Source organism: Nannospalax galili, unplaced genomic scaffold, assembly GCF_000622305.1.
Source record: "Nannospalax galili isolate Female #2095 unplaced genomic scaffold, S.galili_v1.0 scaffold274, whole genome shotgun sequence".
NCBI lineage: Eukaryota > Metazoa > Chordata > Mammalia > Rodentia > Spalacidae > Nannospalax > Nannospalax galili.
This window is the reverse complement of record NW_008335435.1, coordinates 2,006,261-2,026,260: the sequence shown is the minus strand read 5'-3', so window position 1 is coordinate 2,026,260 and position 20,000 is coordinate 2,006,261. Positions and strand designations below refer to the sequence as shown.

Here is a 20,000-nt window from a genome sequence, read left to right as displayed (position 1 = left end):
ACTGGACATCAATCTCTGGCTTCTGCAGGTACACAAATGAGCAAACATGACACCCACAGGCATACACACACACACACACACACACACACACACACACACAGGCTCAAAAGTCAGAAGCTAGAGATATGGCTCAGCAGTTAAGAGTGTGTACTGCTTTTTTAAAGCACCAAGTTGACTCCCAGCATCTATGTAGGATGGCACACAACTGCCTATAACTCCAGTTCCAGAGAATCCAACGCCTCTATCCTCCAGGGACACCTGAACTAACATACACACACCCACTCACAGACATACACCCAGAACTAAACAAATAAACAAAAATAATAAATAAATAAATAAACAAGGCCGGGCATGGTGGCACACACCTTTAATAGCAGCACTTGGGAGGCAGAGGCAGGCGAATCTCTATGAGGTCAAAGCCAGCCTGGTGTACTTAATGAGTTCGAGGCCACCTGGATCTATAAGGAGACCCTGTCTCAAAAAGACCTAAATAATTAAATAAGTAAACAAACAAATTCTGTTTGCATTCCATGGAAGAGTAAGACCAGGACAAGCAGATGCTTCCATAAATGTTGGGAGGAAACCAAGCAGGAAGCCCGACTTGCTGCTATGGTGACCTCTCTTTCTAAGTTTTAGGGTTCCAAGGAGAGCTGGGCTAGCTCTTTGGACAACTGACAGCCTTAACAATTTTCCTTGCGTTCACTGTGTGAACTTTGCTGAGATCAATGGCTGGAACTTGGACTGAGCCCTTAAAGGGCCACCCGAGGGCTCAGAACTGACTATGTATGTATTTTCCTATTGCTCAGAAAGGATAGGTCACCAGCCTTGAGCTGAGAGCTGAGCACAGAGATCACTCATTCCTACATGCATTCATTTTAGAATGAATAAAGTGCTTGCTACCCTGCCTGGCACATAGTAGGTGCTAAATAGGTACACATGCTATCATTCTTTCACCCATTCATTCATTCACAGCCCTAGAGAGACACTTTATGTACATGCAGGACCCTGTTCCCAGATTTGGGGCCTGGCCCTCTGGGCTTCAGAGGTAAAAATGAGCTTGATCTTCAAGGAGCTCAAACTAGTAGGGGAGATGAAGACGTCTTTGAACATCAATAACTCAAACATAAGATGAGCAAACAAGAGACATCACCTACAAAAAAGGGGGAGAGAGCGAGGAGGACACAGAGGAAGAGGGTGAGGTAGAGATGGGGCCAAGGGTGAGAGGACAACAGAGAAGAATGGGATGCCTACTTTGCTTCAGGCAAAAAACCAAATCAGAGAAGCATTAGGATTAGGGACTGCTCTGAAGACTGCCCTGCCTGCAGGGGGCAGCAGTTACCCATCCCCAACTAGTGTCCCAGTGGTGGAACAAAGATTAGAGCTGCTGGGCCTCTCTCTTTCTCTCTCTCTCTCTCTCTCTCTCTCTCTCTCTCACACACACACACACACACACACACCCCACAAGTGATACACTCTGATTTTAACAAACAAATTTATAACTTTCTTTGGAGCTGTTTAATAAGAAATCAATCCATTCCCAGGAGGGCTTGCTGGTGGCATTGCAGCCTGACCTTGAAGATCCAGTAAGACCTGCAGGTAGAGGTGCAAAGAAAGTGTTCTATCTGAGGGGACTGTGTGGCAGGAGAAGGATCTTCTAAGGCCTAGCCCAGGAAGACTGATAGACACCCAAGGGAGACTCCAGTTCTTGGGGCTCATTTCACAGACTAGGAAACTAAGGCCGAGGGCATCAGTTCTTCTTGACTCTTAGACCATGAGGAACCAGTGAGGACCAGTTTGAAACACTTAGTTGGGGAAAACTGTAAGGAATGTGAGTGCCCAGATAAGGGATTTGGACTTAAAGCATGTTGGAACCCTAATAAAGCATAGACGTTTTCGGGATCCATCTCTTGAAACCTTCACAGTATTTCTTCCATGCCCCTTTTCACATAAGAACATTGAGATCCAAAGAGTCTAAGCCACTGTGCCCAAGCATACCCAGCTGGTAAGTGGCAGAGTAGATACTCAAACCAGGTTTGTCTGTCCCCAAAGTCTGTGTTCTTGACCCCTCCCTGACACACAAGAGAGGAGGGAAACTGGGTTTTAGAGAGAGGTTCTTTTGCCTGAAAGTTTTCTGTTCTCTTACTCATTGGCTCCTAGAGTTCTGTGATGTTTTATTGACTGGAAGATTAGGTTTCCATACTTGTGAGAAGCCCTACCCCCTTCTAAACACAGCTGGCTTGAAGGGTGGGGAGAAGGTATGTTCTAAACAGAAGTTGTTTAACTAATTGCCAATTATCTCTGAATAGGGTATGGTTTCCAACAGCTGGGAGGGATTTTGGTTCCCATCCACTGCCTACTGTTGCTGGTACTTGGCATGTGGTGAGGTATTCTTGGCCTCTCGCTGCAGACAAGCCCCTGCTTCACCGTCCTCCGTCCTTCTGTGTTGATGGGTAGCCGTTGGAAGGCGCTGACTTGTGGCTATGGGAAGCTGGGTATACTCTTTTCCTCTCCTTCCCTCCCCGCTCTAAATGGCAGTGCTTGAAAGGAGGGCCCAACCCTCTCCCAGGACTTCAATTCATGCTACCCTGCCCAGTGTACTGCAAAGACTCCCTATGTGTACAGGGATCTCACCCAAACCTGAGACACCCCCCCTTTACCTCCTGCACCCCAAATTAAGAAGAAAGTTCAAAAGAAAATCTAATATGAGAACTGGGTGTGATAGTGTATGCCTGTAAATCCTAGCACTCAGGAGGCTGAGGCTGGAGGATCACCACTTCCAGGCCAACTTGGATCTAAGGACTAAGCAGCAAGATGCTTTCTTAACAAAAGAGAACCTAATAGGAGATGCCAGCAGATCCCAGGGTGAATGGATGATGTTAATTGTCCCTTCTGGCTGTGTCTGCTGGATTCCCTGGAACAGGCCAAGGGCAAACCTTTGTAAATGTTAATCTTATGCTAAAGATATCAAGCTGTCTTTGATGTTCCCAAACATGTTGACTCCTATCTTGGTGGAGGGTGTGCAGCCTCCACAAGCCAAGGACTTATTCTGTCTGTTGCTTCCCTCCAGGGGATGAGTGATGGGGTGCTCACCTCAGCTGAAACATGAACTAGCCACCGTTGAAAGCCAAGTTTGGGGAGGGGTGCAAAGATGCAGTGACACTGTGACACCCAGGGCCACCTCCTCACCCCACCACTGGAAACCAAACCTGAACAGAGTCATTTGCTCATCCAAGACCCAGCAGATAAAAGTGATCGTAGATACTAGAACGCTCACTACAGTCTCCTCCTGCTAAGAGGAGGGGGAAAGGAAAGATTTTTCATAATCCGTGCATGTTTGTATTGGTTGCGATGGTACTAGTTGTTAAAGCAATCAGAGCTGAAGATGTACAATGATTTAACCACAATGGAAGTTTATCTTTCAAGCCAGAAACAGAGCTCCTATGGAGGGGGTCAATGCCAAATGAAGACGGGGGGGGGGGTCTGATTCATCCCTTCCTGTGGTCTTTGATTTTCACTGTGTGGCTGCCAAGGTGGCAGTGCTCAATGACAATAAGCTGTGGGAGAAGGCACACGTGCTTTACACCTGCTGGCAGTGGGATAGAACAAGATTGCTTCACGTTCTCTCTCCTTTAAGCGTGAGGAATTGAACCCAAGGTTTGGCACGTGCTGGGTAAGAGCTTACCACTGAGCTCCATCCCCAGACTCCATCCCTTCTCACCAACTGGTCCCAGGGTGAAGAGACCCTTGGGAGCGGTAGTTCTTGGCTTGGAGTGCCTTCTCACTGACAACATATACCAAAGAAATGGATGTGTGTGACCCTCATATGGTTAGCCTATGTGCCATCTGTTGGAGCTATGATGGAACAGGTATTGATTGGGAGGCAGAATTTCAAAGTGTGGCTTTGAATGAGCTACTTCATTTCTCTAGCATTGTTTTCCCAAGCTGTGGGCTGGAGATGGTGTCGGATAGGAAGAGACAGTAGAACAGCTGTGTGCTGCATGCTGTCAAATGTTGCTCTATAGCTGCAACTATATTCGTTCCTTTGTCATCACCATGACGAAATTCCTGACAGAAACAACTAAAGGAAGGAATGATTTATCTTGGCTTGAAATTCCAGAGGTGTCAGCCCATGATTGCTTGGCCCCATGTGCGGAGGCAGAACTTCATGGCAGTGGGAATGTCAGACTAAGGAGCAGGTACCACATGGGCTTCTCCACTTCCATGTACAGGAAGCAGAGACCATGTCAGGAAGAGGAAAGAATGACAGGCCCCCATAGACCTGCTCCAGTGACCTCCTTCCTCGAGCCAATTGTCTACCTCCCAAAGTTTCCACAACATCCCCAAACAGTACCTATAGCTGTGGACCAACCTTTAATACATGAGCTGTTAGAGGCACACGTATGAATATGTTCAGACCATAACAACTAAACTGGGACCCAACGGTGGTTTAGGGAAAATACGATATAGCTGGAAAGTTATATGGATTCCAAGTTTCTCTTGCCAAGATAGAGATAAAAGGAGAGATGAGAAAGAGAAAGAGAGAGAGGAACGGGGGTGGGGGGAGAGAACACTTGGCCCACATTCCTATAAGGTAACAATTAGCTGGAACTGAATGTTGAAGATGTGTGTCTGTGATGGTCCCTGCGGTTCCCATCACTCCCACAGATGTGCTTTACCAGTGGCCATGGCCTGCCCAGCACTCATCTGCAGGTCAGGGTGAGACCCCCACACTTACTAGTGTCCTACTCACAGACTTCAGGAATGATTCGTTTCTACTTTCTTGCTTTCAAAAGAACTTTGTCATTTCCAAAGCTCCAGGCCAGCATCTTACACAGTCAGTTGCAGCCTTAGGTGCTAGGACACAGAGTCCAGTGGCTTTGGGGACCCATCGGCTCCAGAATTCCCTCATTAGCAGCTAAAGCTGATGAGCTTTCAACCGGCAGTGTTTTATCTTGGAAGAGCATTGTGCTGTGAAAACCGTACCACAAACTTTAGAATCGTGTGGATTTTCATAAGATAATGAACAAGAGTTTCTGGATGTTTTATTCTGGAACTTGGAGCCCTGTGAATCCAATAATATGATTAGGAAGTCGGCCTGCTGGGACTCGTGCTGGGGAGAATGAGTGACTGACAGCTGTAATTGATTGGCACTGGTGAGGATGTAGAGGTACACTTTGCTGGGGCAGGCTGGTTATCTCCTGCCAATGTCCACTTGGATATGCTAGGAAGGCAGGGGATGAGCAATCTAGGAAGACTTTTAATGATCTGTTGACAGACAGAAGTTAAGAAATAGATTGTAATGGGCAGAGCAAGGAAGCTAGGGGGTGGAGCTGGGGAGAAGAAGGAAAGGGGGGGAAGAAGGAGAAGAAGAGGTAAGACAGAGAAGGGGCAGGAGGAAGAGGGAGATGAAAATAGTTACTGATAGTATATGTCTATCGACAGGCTAAGGTTTGATGCTATAACAAATCAGTGTCCCAGTGGCAACTTGTTGGCTTCTCCCTCATGCTATGAGTCCATTAAAGGTCAACAGAGGTCCCACGTTGTCCTCACTCTGGAGCTGCTGCCATCTGAAACAGAGGAGGGTAAACTGTGCCCTGTGTCTCACTGGAAATGACACTTATCACTTCTATGGACACCGTGTGGGTAAAGGAAGTCAGACACACCATTCTTACTCAGAACAGGTGTAGTCCCAGCATGCACCCAGGAGGGCAGCCAGAGCATCTGTGAGTAGACCCCATATCTGTTTCTCTGACAACCCCAGCATTCGGGGTCTGGAGGGGATCTGTTATCATTGGGGTTCTTTGGCTGCTCAGGAGAATAGATACTGATGCCTTAAACCAAAAATCCAGTGAAAGTTTCAACAGCCTTCAAGCAAAGCATAATGCAAGAAATTCGAGATTCTAAGATCTGGGCTTTTTCCATCTTTTGGCTCTGCTCTCTTCTTTCTCAAGTATCCTAGACTGGTCATCCAATTTCATTGCTGGGGGGGGGGAAGCATCTACTTTTCGTCAATTTTAATAATATCTTAGGCCTGGATCTCCCTGGGCCAGTCTCTGTCTTCAAAGGATGGAATGTTGGCCATGCCTTAGTCACGTGACTCACCCAGGAGTCATAATTGAATTAACAACATCTCAAGCATATGGACCCAGGGGAGGACAGGGGTACTTTCAGGGAGAAATTCAGGATAGTGGCATGGAATCTGGGTATCAAAAACAAAAGGAAATAAAACAAACAGAAATCCCTCATTCATTGCTCCAACTTGATGGTTTCCCACGTGTTATTCTGTAGATGTGTTTTAGGGCTACCTGCCAAAGCTGGGGCGGCACTTGTCTTCTCTACGTTTCAATTCAAGCATTGTGTTGTATTTGTGATCCACTACATGTATCAGGAAACCATGTTTGGGAGCAAGAGACCTGTTAAGTATTTTAGTTGGGGGAATTACATTATTACATGTGAACTTAAGATGTCTTTGGATCAGAAAAACAGGATCATCTGTTTAAAGAAAAAAGCTTCACACAACTGCTCTTGGTCTCCATGCCTCATCTCAGCAGCCTGAGATCCAGAAAGGTGGTAGGCATTTTTGCATATGTTACTGGCCAGAATGGGTGCCATGGATAACAGCTAGTAGAGCAGCTGGGAAAATGAGCATCTTGCAAAGGGACATGGAACTATCATAACTGGCCCTGATGTAAATGATTTATCCCCTAGAACTGAGTGCACTGTCACCCCAAACAAAACCAGGAGGTCCCTTAGAAAAGAGAAAAGAAGGAGATGGCAATTAAGGAGCTAACAACCCTGATGAGCCAAGTTGGATTCCACTGCAGTTTCCTTCAGGTGAAGACTGGGCCTTTTGCCTCTGATTGTTGATAGGCCTATGAAACTGTCTATGATGATGTCCTTGAATCCTTACGGTGGTCCACTGAGGCAGTGAATGGCATACTGACTTTAAAGTGCCCTCCTGAAGCCAGGTGTGTGGGGCACACCTATAGTCCCAGAACTCAGAAGGCTGAGGCAGGAGGATCATGAGCCCAACGCCAAATTGCGCATCATAGCAAAATCCTGCCTCAGAAAATGAGACAAGTCTTAACACTAACACTCTGTGTCCCATTCTACAGATGGAAAAAAAATGAGTGCCAGGACATCCAAGGCTGTACTCATTACTTTTCCTATTGCTGTGACAAAATAGCTTAAGGAGCTTAAGGAACAAAAGCAACTTAAAGAAGAAAGTGTTGGCTCACAGTTTGAGGATACAGTCCATCATGGCAAGGCAAGGAAGTCCCAGTGGCAGGAGCTTGAGGCACCTGGTCCATTCTGCAGTCAGGAAGCGGAGAACAATGAACATTAGTGTTTAACTAGCTTTCTTCTTTTTATGTAGTCTAAAACCCCAACCCAGTGAATGGTGACAACCACTTTAAGGTGGGTCTTCCCACTTCAGTTAACCTAGTCAAGATAACCTCTCAAAAACCCACCCAGGGATTTGTCCCAAGGCACTTCTAGATCCTATCAAGTTGATGATCAATATAGCCACAACAAAAGTCATACAACCAAGGAACTTTACGCATACCTTTCTCAACACAGAGGCTAAATGTAGGAAGATGGGGAGAGGGGAGAGACACATGCTGGGTGAAGCGAATAGCATGTATAAAGGCTCAGAGAAAAATTAGTACTTAGACGTGGAGACAATCACACTCCAAATGTTCACAGCATCAAATTGGAGGGACCGTTGTATTTAGGAGGCTGCAGACCTTGCCTGAGAGCAACGGAGAGCCAATGAATGCTTTAGACAAGGGAATTACATCACTACTCACACATCCATCCTCAAAAATCAACTGCAGGGTGGAAGACTAGAGCTGGGAGCCACTGAGGAAGGAAGAGGGGATGGGACTGGAGTGCCACAGAAACGAGAGGACAACTCAAACACATGGAAGAGGTTACACTGAGCAGATTTGGGAACGACAGGTGAAATTTTGGGGTAAGATGGGAAAAGGTAACTGCTAAGGTAGGCCAGGGAGGGGAGAATCGGAGAGGCAAGAACCCAGGCAATCTGATTCTCAGCTCTTAATCTCTAAATGTTCTAGATCCCCAGCAGTTTGTGATTAGATATGAATTTAGGATTAATCTGGGACCCCTAATAGAGGTGAAGGAAACTCACCCTAGCTAGGCATGATGGCACATGCCTTTAATCCTAGCGCTTGGGTAGTAGAGGCAGGCTGATCTCTGTAAGACTGAAGCCTGGTCTACATACTGAGTTTCAGACCAGTTGGGGCCATAGGGAGACGCTGTCTGAAAACAAACAAACAAACAAACAAGCAATCGAAAAAAGAAAGTTCCCCACTAGGGACTGGTATGCTGGAGTACTGCCCTCCAGAGCCATACACAGCTCCTCCCTTATCTGTCTCCTACCCACAACAGGCCATGTGGGGAGATACTGGACCCTCATTTTCCCCAGAACTGTCCCCAAGGATGGCCTAGGACCTAGGACCACCATTTTCTCAGCCTGATCACCCTGCCACAAAAGCCATGTCTGAAAGTGTGAACTGAGGAATAAATGCCCATATATAAGGCAATGGTGTTGAAAAAGAAAAGCATAAAGTAAGCACCGCCCAACTAGGGTGGGGATGTGGTTCAAGGACCTGGGTTCAAGCCTCAGAAAAGGGGTGGAAGGACTATGGTATTTAAGAGGCTTACCTAGATGTGGGCAAACTACAAGCAGCCTGTCTTGATTTTGTGATTTTGTTTGTTTGGTTGGTTGGTTGGCTGGTTGGTTAGCTGGCTGGGTGGGGATTTGTACTGGGTATCAAACCTAAGGCCTTGTGCACACTGGGCACATGTCTACCTCTGAGCTACCCACCAGCGCTACCAATAGTCTTCTAAACATCTAACATAAAACAGTCTGACATTGGCTTAGGAAAAATGGTATACAGGAACTCAATGTTGGATCCATGTGTTCACAGAGGGGATATGCCTACCAAGATTAGAGCTGGGTGTGATTTCTGGGATCTTAGTTCCTGTTTTATACATGGGTAGTCACTCAGTGGTTGACCAGCTTGGCTGGTCAAGCTTGGCTCTTCAGGTGGTATTCAGCAAGTGTGTGAGGAGACATTCTCCACATATGCCCTTGCTCAGTCTTGACTAGAGTGGGACCAAAGCTCTGGGGCTTACCACCCTTACCAAAGATCACACGCCTGACACGTGGCAGAGGTGAGGTGCAAAGCCAGGTATCCTTGCTCCCAGAGTCTGTGCAAGCCACTGCCCTTTCTCAGAAGCTTCCACACAGGGAGAGGACTCAGCACGGGCTGAAGCCATTAGGAGATGCTTCTAGAAGAGTATCTGCAGAACAGACACATGGCTGGGGTGGAGAGTGCTGAGCAGCAGAACCAGTCTGGGAGAAAGGCTTGGGGTACTCAGGCAGTGCAAATCCAACATAACCATTGAGATGGGGCCACACAGGAAACTGGGGTCAAATGAGTGAAGGGGTTTCAAATGACAGAGATGCTCAGATTTCAGTTTTTTGAAGCTTGGATTTTTGTCACTCTTATGCCCTACCCTCTTCTATAGCTCCACTATCTCATGGCTAACAAACTAGGAGCACGTAGGTGAAAGATGTAGGGAAGGTCTCAAGACAGAGAGTGATCACTTGGGAGGCTAATACCACAGTGCAGGGTAAGAGGATCAGAGCCCTGAGGAGAGGAAGAAACACTTTGGAGCAGGGTTCTGTAAGATGCCCACCCCTGGCATGCCCCACTCCTCACCAAATTGACTATCACTTTTCTTACAGAGTCAGATAGTATTTCACCATTACTCTACTCACTATAGATCTCACAGTCAGCTAATGCTTAAAGTGACAAGGACCAGCCTGCCTCTGTCTCCTGGAACAACCTCCATGCAAAAATGACAGTGAGGCATTCCCCAGGTCCTTCTCTTCCTCTGACGCCTTTCAAATAAACCTTTCAATAGAGCCTTAGTCTCTCTGTCTGTAAAATGGGGATAATAATAGCAGCTGGGATTTTTGAGGTTGCACTGAGACCAGACGCTGTGTGTAATAGTTTACTATAATAATTGACATGCACTAAGTGCTTAATAAGGTAGCTATTATTATTGCTAACAAGATAATTGTTTAGGTAACATCTTAACTCTTGAACTGTGCAATTAGCAGCTTTCAGCAAAGGAATTGGTGTTGGAACTCTGAGGTATCGTGTGTTTAACCCTCGAGGCAAACTTGAGACTTATGACTTAGAAATGTCAGATGAAACAGATTCAATTGAATTCAAGAAATTATAGTCATTTCCTCCCACTCTGGAAGTTGCTAGTGGCAGATAGATAAGGAGGTAGATGGACAGATAGCAAAAACCTAAACATTCCCATCCTGTTTGAAGTTCTGAATGCTATGTAAAAAAGAAAAGGCAGTTCTCCAGCCACAAGTCCCTGCTCGTGTGACAGAAGTCCCTGGTGTCATCTCTGGGAGCTTTCATTATTCAGCTGTTTGGGGAATGAGTGATTGATATAATTAAAGTTATTGGTAAAGAAAGACTCAGTTACCAAGGGACAGATGAGTCAGCAGTAAGTTTATGTAATGAAATATTGTTCCAAGAGGTAATTCTTAAAATACGTTTTTCTTTCTTTCTTTTTTTTTAAACTCAAGACATCTTAAACATGATAGGTCAGCAAAAATATGTGAAGTAACAAAAAATGAGAAAGCACACAACAGTTTGAGAAAGTCTAGGTCGTTTTCCACTGTAGGAAACCATTTCTATTGGGTTATCATGGCTCCAGCCAGCATTTGTTACAAGGCCACCACGTGCTTCGCACAGCTTTTCTCATTCACCGCCTGAGGTTGGTACTGTTCTTATATGCCTCCTCACCCTTAGTCATGCTGATGGAGATACTGATGGCAGAGGAACAAGGCTCCACAGCTGGTGAGGGGTCCAGATGTGGAAGAAGCCCAGGCAGGCAGGCTCTGGAGGCCTTTCCATATCCACAGGTCTTGGTTCCAGGCTTCTCTGCCCAGACCTTTGGTCATTTTTCCTGGAACACTAGTGTGCCTCAAATTACAGAGGGCAGGTGTCAGGACTCAAACCCATGTCAGTTCACCTCTGAGCTCTTTCTGAGCTCAAGAGCATATCCTTTGGGAAAGTATGAACACGTTGGCCTGAGGTTCATGTGTTTGTTTGGATTTCCATCAGTGTATGCTAGTATCAGCATATCAGTGTATGCTAGTACCCAGGACAGAAGGCTGTGAGCACTGCACTGGTGCTATAGTGGTCCCCTGGATGGGGAGACCATGGAGAAGACATGCTTTAGTTCCTGTCAGATGGCAAGGCTCAAACCAGAGCATGGAGGGGAGGGCATCACATGAGTTCCCTCAGAAGGATCCTAGGGACTTGGGAATTAAGACCACAGAAGATATGGGGAAAGAGAGGCATCTGCGTTTCTAAAATTCCTCTTCTAAAGACTGAGTGGTGACAGCAGGAGGCGCTGACCTGAGGTTGAGGAGGGTGGCTTCTTTGGGGGGCATTTTGAAGTTGCATATGGCCCTTCAGACTTGAGATGTGAGGTGGGCAAGTAGTTGGATATGAGGCTTAGAGCAAGAGTGGGGCTATGTTAAGCCAGGCATGGCAGGAGCACTACTGAGGGACATGACTGACTTGCAGGTTAGGCAGGGGAGGGCCACCTTGGTCTCCTGTATAGAGAGGAAAAGAGAAAGAAGAGCAGGGAGGAAGGCATTAACTCTCAGTGACATGATGGCTGGGAAACCAACAGATTCTATTTGCTAACACTGACCAGGGGCTCTGTGTCACCAAAGCGGTTGCAGGAGGTAGAAGACATGGAAGCCCAACATGCAAGCAACTGGAGATAGGAAACATGGGGAGTGGAGAACACCTGGGCACAGCCCTCTTACAGAAGATGGCATCCTCCACCCTGGGGTCTCCAGAATCAACAGCCTTACTACCTCCACACTATTTTCTCAGATATGAAACTCTAGCCCCTATTCCCACCTACAAAAGGCAAGACCTGCCAAGGCCTTTCAACCCCAAAGAGTGACTTCAGACATGAGAAAGGGAGCGATATTACAGGTCAAGGTGTTATGAGGGACCCAAGTGTAATAGGTCATAAGCATTTCTCTGTTGAGTTTTGGTTTCCTAGAAGCTCAGTCCGAGATGATGGAAGTGTGAGGTTGCCACTAAGAAAGAACTTCCAGAGGGAACTTGTGAGGGATTGGAGGCATCAGGGTCATGCTGTGTGGTTTTAGCAAGTAGTTTGACCTCTCAGGGCCTCAGTTTCCGTATCTGTAGAAAAAGAAGCTGTTGCTCTTCCACAAAGTATGATAACCATGTATAGGGGCTGGTGTGGTGGCAGGCCTGTAGTCCCAGCTCTTCAGGGGGATCTCTTGAGTCCTTGAGTTCCAGGTCAACCTGGGCAATAGAGCCAACCCTGTCTCAAATTGAAAGGGAAAGGAAGGCCTGGAAATAGAGCTCAATGGTAGAGTACTTACCTAGAATTCACAAGGCCCTATGTATTGCAAACACAGATGCATACATAAACACACACACACACACACAGACACACGCACACACACACACACACACACACATACACACACACAAAACAAACAAACATCCCCACACATCATGAGATGATTTCAGGTGGGCCAAAAAGATACCCCTGTAACTTTGAGGGCAGCATTCAAAGCAGAAGGGATAGGAACCATCAGAGATCTGATTCTGAAAGATGTCAGCTACCTTAAAACCCAGAAAGGACAACAAGTTCATTTGGATTCATTTTCTGTCATGGTCTCCTGGGTCAGTCACAGTAATCATACAAATGTTTCTCTCAAAAGTAGTACGCAGCACAGAATTTGAAGTAAATGATTGTGTAAACACCAGTTCTAAAAGCGAGAGGCCCTCCCATGGATCTGGAAGAAAGGGCTGGAAGGAGGTTTGAGGATCATGGAGCCAAGCAGAGGCTGCAGAACCTTCTCAGATGGGCCTCCCACCTGGATCTTTCAATTTGCTCAATTGGAAGAGAAAATTAAAAGGAAAAAGATTGAATAAAAAGAAGAAAAGAGGAAAATGAGCTGAGCACCCATAATCACCTGTCTCGGCTTCCTGATCTGGAGAGATGTAAGCAAGCAACTTCCTGCTCCCACTGCCACAGCCAAGAGCCACAGCAGATGTCATGACTTCCCCAGCCAAGGTGGACCATGTCACTGCAAAACTGTGAAGTAAAATGAATCCTTCCAATAAATAAATAAATAAATAAATAAATAAATAAATAAATAAAGTCTAGACAGGAAAAAAAACTCTATCAACCAAAATAAGCCACACCCATGAATTATCTGCTGTACTCTTCAAGGGAACACAGAGGTAGCAGTTATTTCAAATGAGTTCTTTTCCCTGAGCGGTCATGAATCAACTCATAGGATCCAGGGGAACTGGCCCTCAGCTACATGCTTCTTGCTGCACAGCTCTTCCCATTACTACAGGGTCTGGATTCAGATACTCAATACAAATACAGGGCAAGCAAAACAAATAAATAACAATAACAACAAAAACCCATGCGGTTTGGATCTAAAAAGAAGACAGTCTCTGAAACAATTGTGGTGAGTCTGATGTCAAACCCTGCTGGCTGGGAAGGTGTTTGGAACATTCTGGAACCATGAGGGTATTTAGAATCTGGGGCTAACAGATGCCTGAGTCTGCTTGAAGGATGTTGAGACACCGTTCCTAAGGGCCTGTGGGTTCCCTTGAGGACAAGGGACTTATAATTGACAGAATAATAAAAAAAAAAAAGTCCCCAAGCTGGCAACCAGATACACAATACAGAAAGTCAAAAAAGGCGATGAGAAAAAGCAGTCAAGCTGAGATGTCAGAAAAAGAAATGCAAAATAAATGCCCAAAGGACCAGTGACTTACAGCCTGCCCCCAGCTCAAACCTTTGTCTAGTGGGACTCACTCTGAGATGATGGGCAAAGGAATATTAATTTTACCTCTATAACATGAGATAATTGTAGGCGGGCGAAAGTCACTTCAGACTGGATGAGCAGATCCTTTCAGAGAGCAATTACTCAGAGCAGACAACACTCTCTGGCAGGGAAGCAGCCACAGTCCCTCCTTTTTGTGGAGTCTCAGGGAGAGATAGTTCATCCTGGGCTTTCCCTCATCTGTACACACACGGAGTGTTGAGGCAGGCAGCCCTCCGCCAGCAGTGTTTGAGGAGGGCTAAGATGTTTCCCGCCCCAGCCTAAAAATATCTCCCTTGACAGCCTGTCACACTGTCTGAGATTCCACCATTATAAATTCATTCCTCTCTGTTAAGGCGTTTTGTTTCTGAGAGTTCTCTGTTAAAATACAGATATGCTAGAGAACTTAGCTTGGGTAAGGCAAGGCAGAACCCAAGCCAGGAGTTAGGAGACCTGGGCTGGGGATTTTGGCTCTGCCTGTGAACTCACTTCGTGAGCTTGGACACATTATTTTCACTTCCCAAACCTCAGTTTCTCTCCTGGGAGAAGCGTGAAAGGGGATACATGCTAAGAAGCATGGCTTCAGGAAAGGATGTGTTCTCTTTCCAATCTTCCCTGGACATAAGCATCTTACCCCCACCATGTCCATGAGAGCAGCTACCATGAGCCAAAGGGTTTGAATCAAAGAATATCTGATTTTCTTCCACCTGAAAAAGAAATCTCTGCTCCCCTGTCAATGTTTGTTGTCTCAGAAAATGGTACCCCTCATTCCCCATAGCCACTCCATCAATGAAGCCCAAAGACATCACCTTCTATATATGGTAGCCACTTCTCCCTGCCTCTGGCTACCATACTGGCCCAAGGTGTGTTCTTCCTTTGGGATCCTCCATCAGCCTCTGAATGGGTCCCTGTTTCTACTGCCACCTCCCAGAAGCTCAACTCATGTACTAATATGCCTATGAATATAACTTAGGGCCTCACAACCCTCTACCTCTTCTCCCTTCCATCACCAATCCCAAAGATCTTACCAGGGTCTACAAGGTCCCAGATGAACTCACCCTGGCTTTGCCCTAACTGGTTCCCTCCTCCAAAAGTCTCCCTCAAACCTGCTCCCACCTCAGGATGTTTCTATTCATTGGGCCTAGAATTCTTCTCCCAAGGTTCCCTAGCATCATTCAGATTTCTGCATACATAACTGCCTTCTAAAGGAGCTTCCTAGACTCCCTCTCTTAAAGAGTCTATTCTGCCCTCTTAATTTTCCCTATAATCCTCATCACTGGGACTCTGTGGAAAGTCATCATGACTCGTGTTGAACTACTGTCTTCCCCTTTGAACTGAAAGCTCCCAGGAGAGCAGAGCCTTGTTTTGCTCACACAGGATCCTGAGGCATAGCAGGTACTCAGTTAACAGTAGTTTTAGAGAGGAGGGAAGAGCTGACCTGGAGCCTCACTACTGTAAGGGCACCCTGGATGGATTCAAGGCCAAGGTCTTCCTGCCTTCTCCTCCAGCAAGGCAGGAAGTCTTAGGAGGAAGGGTGGAGCTGATTGTTGGGAGATCTGGGACATCAGATAAGGTAAGGAGCCTTTGGTGGTCCAGCTGCCTTTCCAGGCTCCCTCTCAGTTTCCCATCAAGTTCCTGGGGGTGCCACTGGCCAGGGGAAGAACAGTCATGCTGGTAAGAGCCTGTGTTCCTCCTCTACCTTCACCCCAAGCCTGGGCTAATGTCTCCAGTAAACTTGGATCTCTAAGAGAGCAGGAGCTTAATAGCTGTACTCAAGGGTACCATGTACCACACACTGTAATGCTCACAAAATCCAGGGTTGTGGCCCCTTTTCACAGATAAGGACATCAGGCTTAGACTCATTATTGAAACTGTCCCAGAGCACTTAGGAAGACAGCGCAGGGTCACCCCTGCCCAAGCTCCCACCCAGTAGCTACTGACATATCAGGAATACGCTCCACGTTCACAGCTACATGATACCCTAGGCTCCACAGTAACCCCATAGTCCTATAGTCCTGGAGAGAGGTTTCTACCTACTTGTGTCCTCCATCAGCCCCAGTCCTCTCCCAGCCTCAAGCAGCCTGCCCGCAGGGGGGCAATGGCGGGCAGCTAGACCCTGCTCTGCTCCTAGGTTCTCTCGGGATTCCATTCGGACTTCGGACTACGGGGGCCAGGACCGCCCACAGGAAACAGGGTGCTAACCAAGCAAAGCGTCAGGGCTGGGAATTTGGGGAAACCGTTACAGGCACTGAGTCCCAGAGGCTGGCTTGGGCGCCGCCGCCAGGCTGCCTGTGTGGAAGCAAGCTCTGAGTTCTTGTTTGATGAGCAGCGGCCAATAAATTCATTAATCATCATTTTATGCCTCATCAAACCCCCTCCGGGCCCCTCCATGGGAGTAACACAAATTAGCCCCTGAAAAGACAGTAATTTCAGTTTAGCGAGGTGAGTGCTTGGCGCACACAGCTTTCCTGACAAGCCCATCCATCAGCACGTTGGGACCCTGGTCCGCGACATTGGTGCTGCACAGCCGGGGCCCTGGAGGCCCAGCCCCAGTCCAACTCAGCCCAGCTCAGAGTCTGGGGGCTACTGAACAGCGTCCTGCTGAGCGCGCCCTCTGGCTTCTTGCCTCACATCCTTCGCAGACTGTCGCATCAGTCCCACCTCAGCCCAGCTCTACAGCTCTTCCGAACAGGAGAAACTTTTTGAGGAAACTGGAACCCCAAATTGAGAAGTGACCTCGAGGCGCAGGAGGACCGGCTGGTGCTCAGGGTCTGAGCTGTGCTCAGGCTAAAAAAAAAAAAAAACCCGGGCAGTCTAAAAAAAAAAAAAAAAAAAAAAAAAAAAAAAAAAAAAAAAAAAGCCAGGCAGTCCTTTCCCCTCAGAAGAGCTGCTGGCTTTGCAACCCTTGAAATTATTTTGTTGTATATTTACTGAGTACAGTATTTGGGGGAGGAGGGGTTAATCCAGGGATTCCAGTCCATTCTGAAAGAAACCCCTGTGGGGACAGAAAAGGGGGTCTGTCGCTGTTGAGGGCGGCTCCATCTGACTCTGGAGGCCAGAGAGGCTCGCTGGGCTTTTTCCTGGCCCTGGCTTCTGTTTTTGTCTCTGCAAGCACCACCTGGGGTGGAAGAGGATGCTTAGGGAAGAAAGAAGAATCTTCCGTCGAACAAGCCCAGCTGCTGTACCCCAAGCTCAGACGCTGGGTGAGAAAACAGAGGAAGCCAAGAAGGTGGGAAACATCGTGGTGCGGACCGATATTTGCAAGCAGGATGTCAGCTCCCTGCCTGCTCGCCTCAGTCAGGCCACACAGAGGGTCCCACGGGAAGCCCACTAGGCTTGGAGGGCCCATGCAAAGGAGGGAGACCAGGAGGCGCAGGCCATGCGACGCGGGCCGGCCTCTGAGAGCTGGAGAGCTGAGCGGCCGCGGCTCCTTCATTAGCTTCCCCTCCACGCCGAGCTGCATGCCTCGGAAAATAAGTTAGCAAACGGGGAGCCGTTTATCTCTTTTATCTTGGGGCCTGATCCAATTAAATAAGTGCACATTTACATTTGCATCCATCAGGCGGGAGCACTGAGAGCCTGGGGTTTGCTCGGAGCAAATAAAAGCACATTTCACTGGGAAAGTGACGCCTGGGCGCGCTGGGCTCATTCTGGCATCAGAAACCAGTGCTGCCCGGCGGGCGACCTTGGGGGATCCTGGGATGGGGTCTGCTGCCCAGGAGAGACGGAAGACCCTTAGCAGCCGCTAGGGTCGGGCCAATCCGAGCTGCAGCTTGGTGGGGGCGGCTTCCTCCTGTTTGGACTCAATACCCGCCCGCCCACTGCCCGGGGTCCAGGTTTGCATTTAGGGAGAAAACGAAAAGGAGAGTGGGCCTCACCTGGCCGCAAGAGGGGGCCTACAGGGTGGTTCCAGGGACCAACTTGAACCCTTGGCTACGTAAAAACGAAGGGCAGGAGGCAAGGTCCCAGTCGGGCTCGATATCCGGTCCAGTTGGATGGCTGAGCCATAAGGGATGCGCAGAGCCAGACCGGGCCTAAGGAACACCCTGTTCTCCTCCAACACCCCTGAGCCCCTGTAGCACTTCTGCTTGGTGCGCACAGGCCATGCTCAGTGCTGCAAGCTTTGCCACTCCGACTTTACCTTTACCAAAGGAGTTGTCGAAATAAGAGGGTTCGAAGCAGTACGAGGGGAGTTCTGTGCCTTTCATTATTTTATAATGTCCACGAACAGGACAAAACGGTGCACCGGGGCTCGGAGGCCTGGGTTTAACCCCCCCTCTGCAAGTGCCAAACTACAAGGTAAACAGGATTGTGAGGGGTTCGGGGTGCATAAGTTTGCAGAAATGCATGCACATAAAGCGAAGCCGACCACGCTTCTGGCCGCTCTGAGAATCCAACCTGAAGGCGACTTTGATTGCCTGTGGCCTGACTTTTGAAACACTGCGGGAGCCAGGGCGCAAGGTTAAAGCTGATTTACTCAAAGGCCTGTAGGTCCTGGAGTCTAGCGCCCAGGAGGCTTGGCTGGTGGGAATAGCTTGAGGTAGCCCAGCATAAGTGCAGGACGAAGGCCCTGCAGCGAATGGGGTCCTGGCCCAGGCATTGGAAGAGCGGCTTCTCCCGGCGAACCCTGAGGCTCAGGGGGACCAGTAGGCGGCGCCCTTCCTAAACTGCATCGGTGCGGGGCTCCTCTTGAGAGCACAGTGTGGTTTTTATCACTTTGGGTGCTTTGCAATGTGCTGTTCCCAGTTTTCATCAGCGCTGGCAACTATTTGTGGCCGGCAGGTGAGCTGAGAAGCCTGGCAATGGGCCCAAGCCACAGGCACGACCCTCCCTTCCCTCGACCTTTTGGGTCCTTAAAGCGGGGCAAGTCCAGGGGAGTAGGTGGCCCAAGGAGCTTAGAAAGCAAAAGGCCTCGCAGCAGGCTCTGTGCCCCAGCTAGGCCCCCACAGCCGAAGTCAGGGAGCAGAGAGGAAAAGGCCTCGACGCCTCTCTCAAAGCCCTCGTATTTGCCCTCGGGGGTTCATCGGGCGCTTCCCTCCACCAAATCCTTTATACTGATTTGGCTTGCAAGAGGGTTAAGGGAAGGAGCACAGCCTCGGAGGACTGACTATAGACCCCGCGCAGAGGTCCCACTACCCGTGTGGCTGGGGATTCGGCTCCTCTTGGTCCCTAAGTGCCAAGCTAGCTGTTTCTTGGAGTCTGAAACTAGACTTGCCAGGCGCAGGTGGTCACCGCCCGTGCGACCTCAGGTAGGTATTTTAAGCACTGCTTCTCGTGCGTTTCGCACCCCACCGAGCCTGCGAACAAACCCTGACCCCAGAACTTGCCAGAAGCACCTCCTCCCCATGCCTCTAAGATGTGTGTCCTCCTAGACCGCCAGAGAGGCGACAAAATGGAGGCCCAGGGACTGGGGACACACAACTACTTCTGGGATTAAACTCAGGTGTTATTTCTCCGTGTCCCAAGGCCGGACCTGCCAGACGGGCCACTTGCAAATTAGAAAGTTCCCAGACACCAGAAAAATCGCTGGGCACCGAAACCCAGTTCTCCAAAGAAAACCCCAGACTTCGTTGGGAGCTTGTGCGGGAGATGAAGAACGCCAAGAAAACCGTAGACTGCAGAGGCCAAGCTCGGTAGAGGTGCGAGGAGGGACACCGACTCCGGCATCAGTCGGCCAGCCCCGGCGTCTGCACTGCCCAGTCGGTGGTGGCCTCCTCCAGCAGCCCCGAGGTGGGCAGCAAGGCGGCGCGCCCCCAGCGCGGTTCCAGTTCCCAGGCAGCCCGGCGGGCACGCGGCGGGAGCCCCAGCCTTCGCAGGCAGACTTGGGAGGCCGCGCTGCGTCATTTGCATATTCCCAGGAACACAAGGAGGCCTGTAATTTTCTTTTTTAAAAAATCCTTGGAGAGGGTTTAGTACCAGTACTTCCAAATCCCCGCCGCGTTGACGTGGTCTTTAAACTTTCTCTTAAGAAAAGCGAACTGCCTATTCTTCCAACTTTTCGGAAGAGAAGATGACTCCTGGGGTTGCACACCACGAAGGG

General features: G+C 48.5%; 1 protein-coding gene across 1 annotated transcript in view; it reads right to left on the bottom strand.

Annotated features, from left to right (window-relative positions):
• The window catches only part of Irx5 (iroquois homeobox 5), a 56,164-nt gene that overhangs the window by 30,713 nt on the left and 5,451 nt on the right, over window positions 1-20,000 (bottom strand). The gene's annotated exons all lie outside the window — the stretch shown is intronic.